We start from the raw sequence: 8,124 nt of genomic DNA on the forward strand, positions 1-8,124 counted from the left end.
ATCAGCCATTTCTCCAAGGAGCTTCTGGTTCAGCATTAGAAATTAAGGTCTGTGCTCTTTGCTCCTGGGGTAGACCTCTCAGCTGAAAGCACAAAGAAACACATGTGTGTGTACTAACTTGTGTATATACACATGTGTATAAATATTTCTGTTTGCAACTATATGTGACATATTAAGCTAAGTTCTTACTGATGTCTCCAACTCCAGTCCATTACTATATGGATCATTCTAGTCTCTGTCCCTTGATTATTATAACACATTTTTGTATTTGTTATTGTAAAATAACCCTTTACTGAAATATTTTGCTTTACAGTTGTAACTAGCTGGGCAATCCACTGATGTCATCTGTGATATCATGAGGGTGGTAGCCATCAACATTGCAGCCCACGGACTGGGCAGTCCTTAGGATCTCTTTAATGGTTCCAGAGAGTTCTCTGGCTAAAGATTATTGCCACATTTGTTAGACAATGTTGACAATCTCATTAAAAGTATTTCCACTGCGTTTCATGTTTTTCCATTGCTTTCTGTCTCTTGGTAGTTCCTTGAAGGCTTAGATAATCAGGGCAGAGGCAGAAGGTACAACTTCAGTCTGGGCCTCTTCTGAATGGTCAGTTTCATTGTAATCCTCAGACCCTCCCCTTCACCAGTTGCCTTGGTGATGTCGTCACCAACCTTTGTTGGAGTCAGACCCAGGGGGCCGATCTTCCGGACCAGGGCAGATGTGGCATTGACTTCCCTACCAGGGCATGTCGGGTATATAACTTTGATCTTGGGGTTGAACTTAGGCGGCAAGGTAGAGGTGGCTGGTGTCAGACGAATCCAGACCCAAGATGACAACAGGCAGCGGCACCTGTGTCACCTCTTCTGTGCTGAAAGCTAATATTTGTAATACATTTTTTAATAGAACATGAGTTTAAAATTTTCTTAGTTGCTGACAATAAAGGTTAACATTTATTGATGGTTTACTATGTTTCAGGCATTGTCCTTAAGACTTTAATTGAATTCTCATTCAGTTAGAGAATGAACTTAGGCTGGGGGTAGTAGACCCCCTCCTCCTTTTTTTCAAGTTTCATTTTGAAAAACTTAATATTTACATTTTGAAATTTCATATTTATGAAGTGAAAGAAAGAAATTCATAGATGCTCAGTAACTTGGCCAACATCATGGAGTAGTGAGCGCAGTAGCCCGTATTCTCTGACTTCGGAACTTGTCCATACTATTGTGCAAACTAACTCCTGGCTTTCAGTCTTCCTTTGCTTCTCGTGGTGGGACTCCCTGGGATGCATACAGTTTTGGCACCCTCAGGAAAACTGCCGGAGCTGAGACATTTATATGACCAAATACAGTATTTGGCACAGTATTTTTACTGTTTCAGGGCAATGCCAGTGCACATCCACTACAACCAAGAGATTACAAAAGAGTTTAACACATTAAACTCAGAGAAGTATCTGTTTGTTTGCAACTTATTTTAATATAAAACTTTTTCTGACAGTTGCTATATTCTTTTAAAATATTGAAATTATGGAGTTTGAGAGTATGTGGACCATGGAAATTATAAAAATGATGCTTTGTAGATTAACAAGAACAACCAGAACTGCTTTTTCATACATCATGAGTGAATGAATGTTTATGCCCAAATAGTCAGGAGACATAATGCCTCGTCCTTGTATGGATGTGGTAATTTTGGCTTCTGAAGTCCATGAATGAGTAAAAATTCTAAGGGAATTTCTCTTGGTCATAAATATACATATATGTATATTTATATTTGGGGTTAGGTGTGAACCTGCATTTTCTCAGCTCATTCTGTATATGTGAGTACCACTATCACTATCTTAGTGAGTATCACTATCTTATCTATACAGTGTCAAATGACTTGTCAGTTCAGTTGTTATTCTCTGTTCTAGCCCTTACCAACTGTGTACGAACTTCCCACATTACTCTGAATATTTAACTTTTTTTTTTTTAAGATTTTATTTATTTATTTGACAGACAGAGATCACAAGTAGGCAGAGAGGCAGGCAGAGAGAGAGGAGGAAGCAGGCTCCCTACTGAGCACAGAGCCCAATGTAGGGCTCCATCCCAGGACCCTGGGATCATGACCTGAGCAAAAGGCAGAGGCTTTCACCCACTGAGCCACCCAGGCGCCCCTGAATATTTAACTTTGTATAAACTCTGAGCCACAGATTCTCAACATAAAAATCCCAGACAGTTATCAATTTTTTATTAAACAAAGCTTTGTAGAGCACTTTACATTTAATTTTCATGACATGGACATTATTATGAAATAGGCGTTATTAGTTACTCATTTTATAAATGAAGAATGTGAACGATATCAAGAGATTTCCCTGAGTTTACACATTTCATATGTGGCAGAGTTTGTATGTAAACCAAGGTGACTTTTGCATCTCTACCTACCACTCTGTAGGGTATAAATCCATGTAAGTGGCAATAACAAGCAACCTCAATTTTACAGTGGGTAAGCTAAATATGCTTATTTTCTAATAATGTTACATGTCCAATACAGTTTGGCAAGGGGGCTCTGATCTGCAGTCTCTCTGAGACCCAGGCTGCTGTAGGCTCCACAATTCTATATTATATAGTCTGGAGCACAATGTCTTCTCAGTCACGGCGGCAGAGGAAGAGATCACTAGAAAGCTCTGTTTTCGTTCTTTTATACTTAGATCTCAAAGTGACAATCTTGTTGGCTACAACTAGTCAATGTCCCCGTCTAACCGTAGTAGGCCTAGGAAATATGTGGGGCGTAGGTAGAATAATTGGATAGTGTTAGAGACTGTGTAATGTGCCTCTCTAAATTCATATGTTGAGGCCTTAACTCATAATATGACTGTATTGGAAATAGGACCTTCCGGGAGGTAATTAAGGTTAGATGAGGTTAGGAGAGTGGGGGACTAATTCTGTAGGGCTGGTGCACTTGTAAGAAATGGAAGAGACATTTGAATCATGTAGCCAGGAAGATAACTCTCACCACAAACCAAATTTGCCACCACTTTGATCATGAAGTGATCTGAAAGCTAGAAATCCTTCAGAACTGTGAGAAAATGAGTACCTATTCTCTAAGGCACCCAGTCTGTTGTTATTTTATTAGGGTAATCGGAGCACATTAAAGTGGCACCACTGTGTCTATCATAGAAGCGTGATACAAATTCCAAAGCATTGAATTAAGCTGGAAAGATGTAAAAATATTTTAAATTTAATTACTGACAAAGCATAGATGTTCAATAGCTGTCAATTTCAAGGCTTTCAAGTTACTTGGCATAAGACTAAATGCGTCTGAAATTATTGCCATTCAGTGCCTTTACTGCTTAGTTGTTTTGACTGGCATTCCCCATAGCATAGATTTTCCATTGCAGGTTGCTTTAGTAAAGGTTCTGGAGAAAAGCAGAATCACTAGTCGACACATAAAATCAACCACCATACAGGAGATAACATGAAATACTTAAGAAGGAAAGGGTTAGTGAATTTTGTAGTCATCAACCTCTGAGAGAATCAACCTAAAGGGCAGGATAAGAGTTGTTTAAATAAGGTATAAATATTTTAATATTGATCTCTCAATTGCATTCACAAATACTCCTGAATATTTTAACATATCTTAATCTGATTATAGAAAATGGAAATAAATATAGGTGAACACATATGTTCTATGGTAATAAATATTATACTTATGTGCCTTATATGCAATATTTGGTCATTTACCTTCTTATGAATTAGCTTTTCTGCAAATTCAGTATATGCCATTTTTTTGGTTCTAATTCATAAATACTAAACAATAACTCACAAAAGATTTTTGCAATTATCAATAAAAATTTTATAAAATGTTATTGTTTGATTCTCTGAAAGAACAGAAATGTAATTCTGTATTTGAGTTTAACATAGTTAAATTTGGAAGGGCCCTAGTTTTATGTATTTTATGTGGTAAGTTTTGTGTATTTCTTTCTCCAGCCCTTGTATTCCCCTTCCAGGTTTAAATTCAGCACGGTTGTATAATTACATTTAAATGCTATAATACTTCTGTTGTCAAAGTGAGATTATTTCTATTCAAGTTCCCAAAAGTTCAAAAAATTATTCAGAAAGTTTTTATGCCAGACGAGAGTATGTGTATTTGTATGCACGTTTGGAATGATAGTATATGGGGAAGATTTGTAAGACTTCTTCTGCCTCATCATGCATTTTTTGCATTTTTAGAATTATTTTGTCTAACTTTTTAAAATTCATGTTACTGTTAGCAACAGAGGTGCATATCCTAACTGATTCAATGAAGCAAGACCAGGACAAAGGTAATAATGTAAATTAAGTTGCAGTAACAAAATATTTCAAAAATTTTATCCCACCAGTATGTAAGAAATTCTATTCATTCCCAACCTCTTAAATTTAATACTGTTTGACTTTTTTATTATTTCCAATCAAATGGATAAAAACAGTGCTCATAATGAACTTCAGTTGCTTCTATATGATGCCAAGTTTGAACCTATCATTATATTTTATTGGACATTTGGATCCCCTCTTTGAAGAAGTGACTATTCAGGCTTCTCATTCATTGCGCTCTTGAGTTGCTTCTCATTTTCTTTTTGATTTATGGTACACATACATATACAAATTCACATGCACATACCTACAAACATAAAATCATTATTTAAATACAGAACAGCAATACTTCTGGTTATAGATGCTGTTATAGGATAAGGAAAAGTACATTAAACACATGAGTAAATGTAAATTATTTTTAAAGATCTAGTAATTGAATTTGGTACTAAATTCACAAATATTCATTAGAGTCTTAAAAATACATAAATATGTATTTAAATGAATGAAGTAATAAAGGCTCAGATTCATATCAATAATTACAGTGTGTCATGAAGCAAGGTTTGTGTGTAGTATCATTCTATGTTCCATTAGAAAATTATTATTCCCTGATAAATTGAATACTCAAATAATAATTTAGGGGTACCTGTGTGGCTCAAGGGTGCCTGGGTGGCTCAGTTGGTTAGACATCTGTCTCTTGGTTTTGGTTCAGGTCATGATCTCAAGGTGGTGAGATCAAGCCCCACTTTGGGCTTCACACTCAGCATGTGGTCTGCTGGAGATTCTCTCTCCCTCTCTCTCTGCATCTTCTTGCACATGCTCTCTCTCTCTCAAAAATGAATAAATCCTTTAAAAAATCTTTAAAACATAACTTATATTTAATTGTGAAGATTCTATGAAATAAATATCTCAGCAGTGGTGCTTGTGATGTTTTATAGAGAGGAAGCAGCTATATTCTACCAGTAGCCGTGGACATGGATTAGAAGACAGAATACCGTTCCTTATTAGTCACAAGGGAAATGGTGTATATCATGCTTTGTTTCCTCTAGTTGTAATGTATATAATGCTGATTATATTGTTAAACTATGAACTGTACTATAATACCATTACACTACCAATACTAGAAGTAATTAATACTTAGGATAACATTGTAAACATTTAAGCTTCAGTGTGGATTAAATAAATCAAGATTAATAATTGCACTGTGGGTATAAGCTATTCAACACCAAATAAATATATTATATGGACATAATTAAAAACAACAAATGAAATCCCTACTTACTTTCTACTTTTAAAACCCAGGCTTTTCTTCTGCCAGTAAAAGTGAAGCATGTTTTCTCTAAGTAAACAGGTAGGCAGTGTGAAGAGGATTGGCAATGTTAGGGGATGAGATTTTGGAAAGAAAACTGATACTACTAATGGCCCATGCAGACAAAAAGACTGAGGTTTGTTTGTTTGTTTGTTTGTTTGTTTATTTTTTAAGAATTTATTGATTTATTTGAGAGAGAGCCAGAGAACACAATCAGGGGAGAGAGGGAGAGGGAGAAGCAAGTTCCCTACCAAGCAAGGAGCCCAAAGCAGGACTCAATACCAGGACCTTGGGATCATGACCTGAGCCAAAGGTAGATGCTTAACCCACTGAGCCACTCAGGCGCTGCTGGACTGAGGTCATTGTCTTCTTCTTCTTTTAATTAGCATATATATACTGCATTATTTGTTTCAGAGGTACGGGTCTGTGATTCATCAGTCTTACACAATTCACAGCACTCATATAGCATGTATCTTCCCCATGTCCATCACTGGCCACTCCATCCCTCCCATCCCCCTCCCTCCAGCAACCCTCAGTTTGTTTCCTGAGATTAAGAGTCTCTGTGGTTTGTCTCCCTCTATGATTTCATCTTGTTCTTGTTTCTCAAATTCTTCGTATCAGTAAAATCATATGATAATTGTCCCTCTCTGACTGACTTATTTTGCTTAGCATAATACCTCTAGTTCCATCCACATCATTGCAAATGACAAGGTTTCATTTTTTGATGGCTGCATAGTATTCTATTGCACACATATGTAGTATATATATATATATGGATGTATACACATGAATACACACACACACACACACACACACACACACACACACACCCCACATCTTCTTTATCCATTCATCTGTTGATGGATATCTAGGAGCTAAGCTCTTTCCACAGTTTTTCTATTGTGGACATTACTACTGTAAACATTGGGGTGCACATGCCCCTTCAGATCACTGCATTTGTATCTTTAGGGTAAATACTCGGTAGTGCAATTGCTGGGTCGTAGGGTAGCTCTATTTTCTGAGGACACTCCATACTGTTTTCCAGAGTGGCTGCACCAGCTTGCATTCCCACCAACTGTATGGGAGGGTTCCTCTTTCTGGACTGAGGTCTTCTTAAGTGTTCTCTCAATCTTCTGAATAAACTTCCAAAGCAGGTATTTTGTTTTGTTTTTATGAATTATTAAAATGAAAATCAAAGAAATATCTAAGAAACTTTACCAAGGCCACATGTTTGGGATCCACCAAGCTGAGGTGTGGAAGTCACATTTGCGCTTATTATACTGACCCATAATGAGAATATTTCAGCGTCCTATTGGAAATGGCAACTCTCTTGTCTATTCTAGTGTTTATTAGAAAGAGATAAAACAATCTTTTCATAAACCAACTAATGAAGTTATTGAGATAATTTTTTTCACTTTTACATCTGATGTCTGTAGGTGGGAAAAGTATGCTTCACCCCATATGTTTTAAGCATTTATTCACAACTGTTATTTAATTACATATTGTGTATGGTGAGAAATTGTTTCAATTTCACATTTAACTGAAAATTTCAAACAAAATCAAACTTACCTGATTAGTTTAGAGGAGATCAGAACTTATCAGGGAATGTCAGCAGGCTCAAGTAACCCTCAGTAGAGTCCTGCAATATTAAATATGCACTAACATTCACTGGAGACATAATTTAAATTTTAATATGGAAGGTTGGAAACACATGGTGATTTAAAAGAATTGTTAATATTAAAAATTTTACTATAATATTTTTCATAGGTAGCTATATATTGGTATTGTTTTCAACTTCACTGAAATTTTTAAACTGATCTAACCAATTATTGGATCTATTCATGGTCAATTGATTATGGCAACGACTATTAAGTTTCCCCCAAATCACTTTCCTTTTCTTCCTCTGCTCATAGCTAGAGTACATTTTCAAATTAGGTGTGACTATGTGACAACTTGTCAATGGTGTGTGCATGGAAATGATGTGTACCATTGCTGGACCAAGGCTTTTAAGAATGTAGATTGGCCTCCATGGTGAAGACGATAATATGGTCCTATAAGAGGACAGGGAGTGCAATGAAAGGGATTTCTTGGGGCCCTGAATCATTTCCTGAAGAACTGAAACCTGCTGGTCAGAACACAAGCTCTGGACTATTATAGAACAGTGTTCATATTGTTGAGAATTATTATACATCTTATTATACATCTTTCATTTTAATTTGTTATAGCAGTTTGCTTATCAGCTCATATATTATTTCTTACTCCCATACACCCTCTTGCTACATGAGGAATTGAAGATCTAATAGCAAATAAAACAGGGAGGTTAACAAGCCAGTCTCTGAAGCGAAATTATGTTGAACATCTAGTCTGCTACTTAATAGCTGGAAAATCTTGGATAGTTTCTCAATTTTTCTGTTTCTGAATTGCCTCATGTAATATGAAATCAACAATGATAGTATCTACCTCTAGAATTGATATTCACCTGGTATGCCTTGTCA

At 36.2% G+C, this 8,124-nt stretch overlaps 1 pseudogene; it reads right to left on the bottom strand.

Moving 5' to 3' along the window:
* Window positions 1-319: 319 nt before the first annotated feature.
* Window positions 320-3,756, bottom strand: LOC116582613 (annotated as a pseudogene).
* Window positions 3,757-8,124: the final 4,368 nt, after the last annotated feature.

Source organism: Mustela erminea, chromosome 2, assembly GCF_009829155.1.
Source record: "Mustela erminea isolate mMusErm1 chromosome 2, mMusErm1.Pri, whole genome shotgun sequence".
Taxonomy (NCBI): Eukaryota; Metazoa; Chordata; class Mammalia; order Carnivora; family Mustelidae; genus Mustela; species Mustela erminea.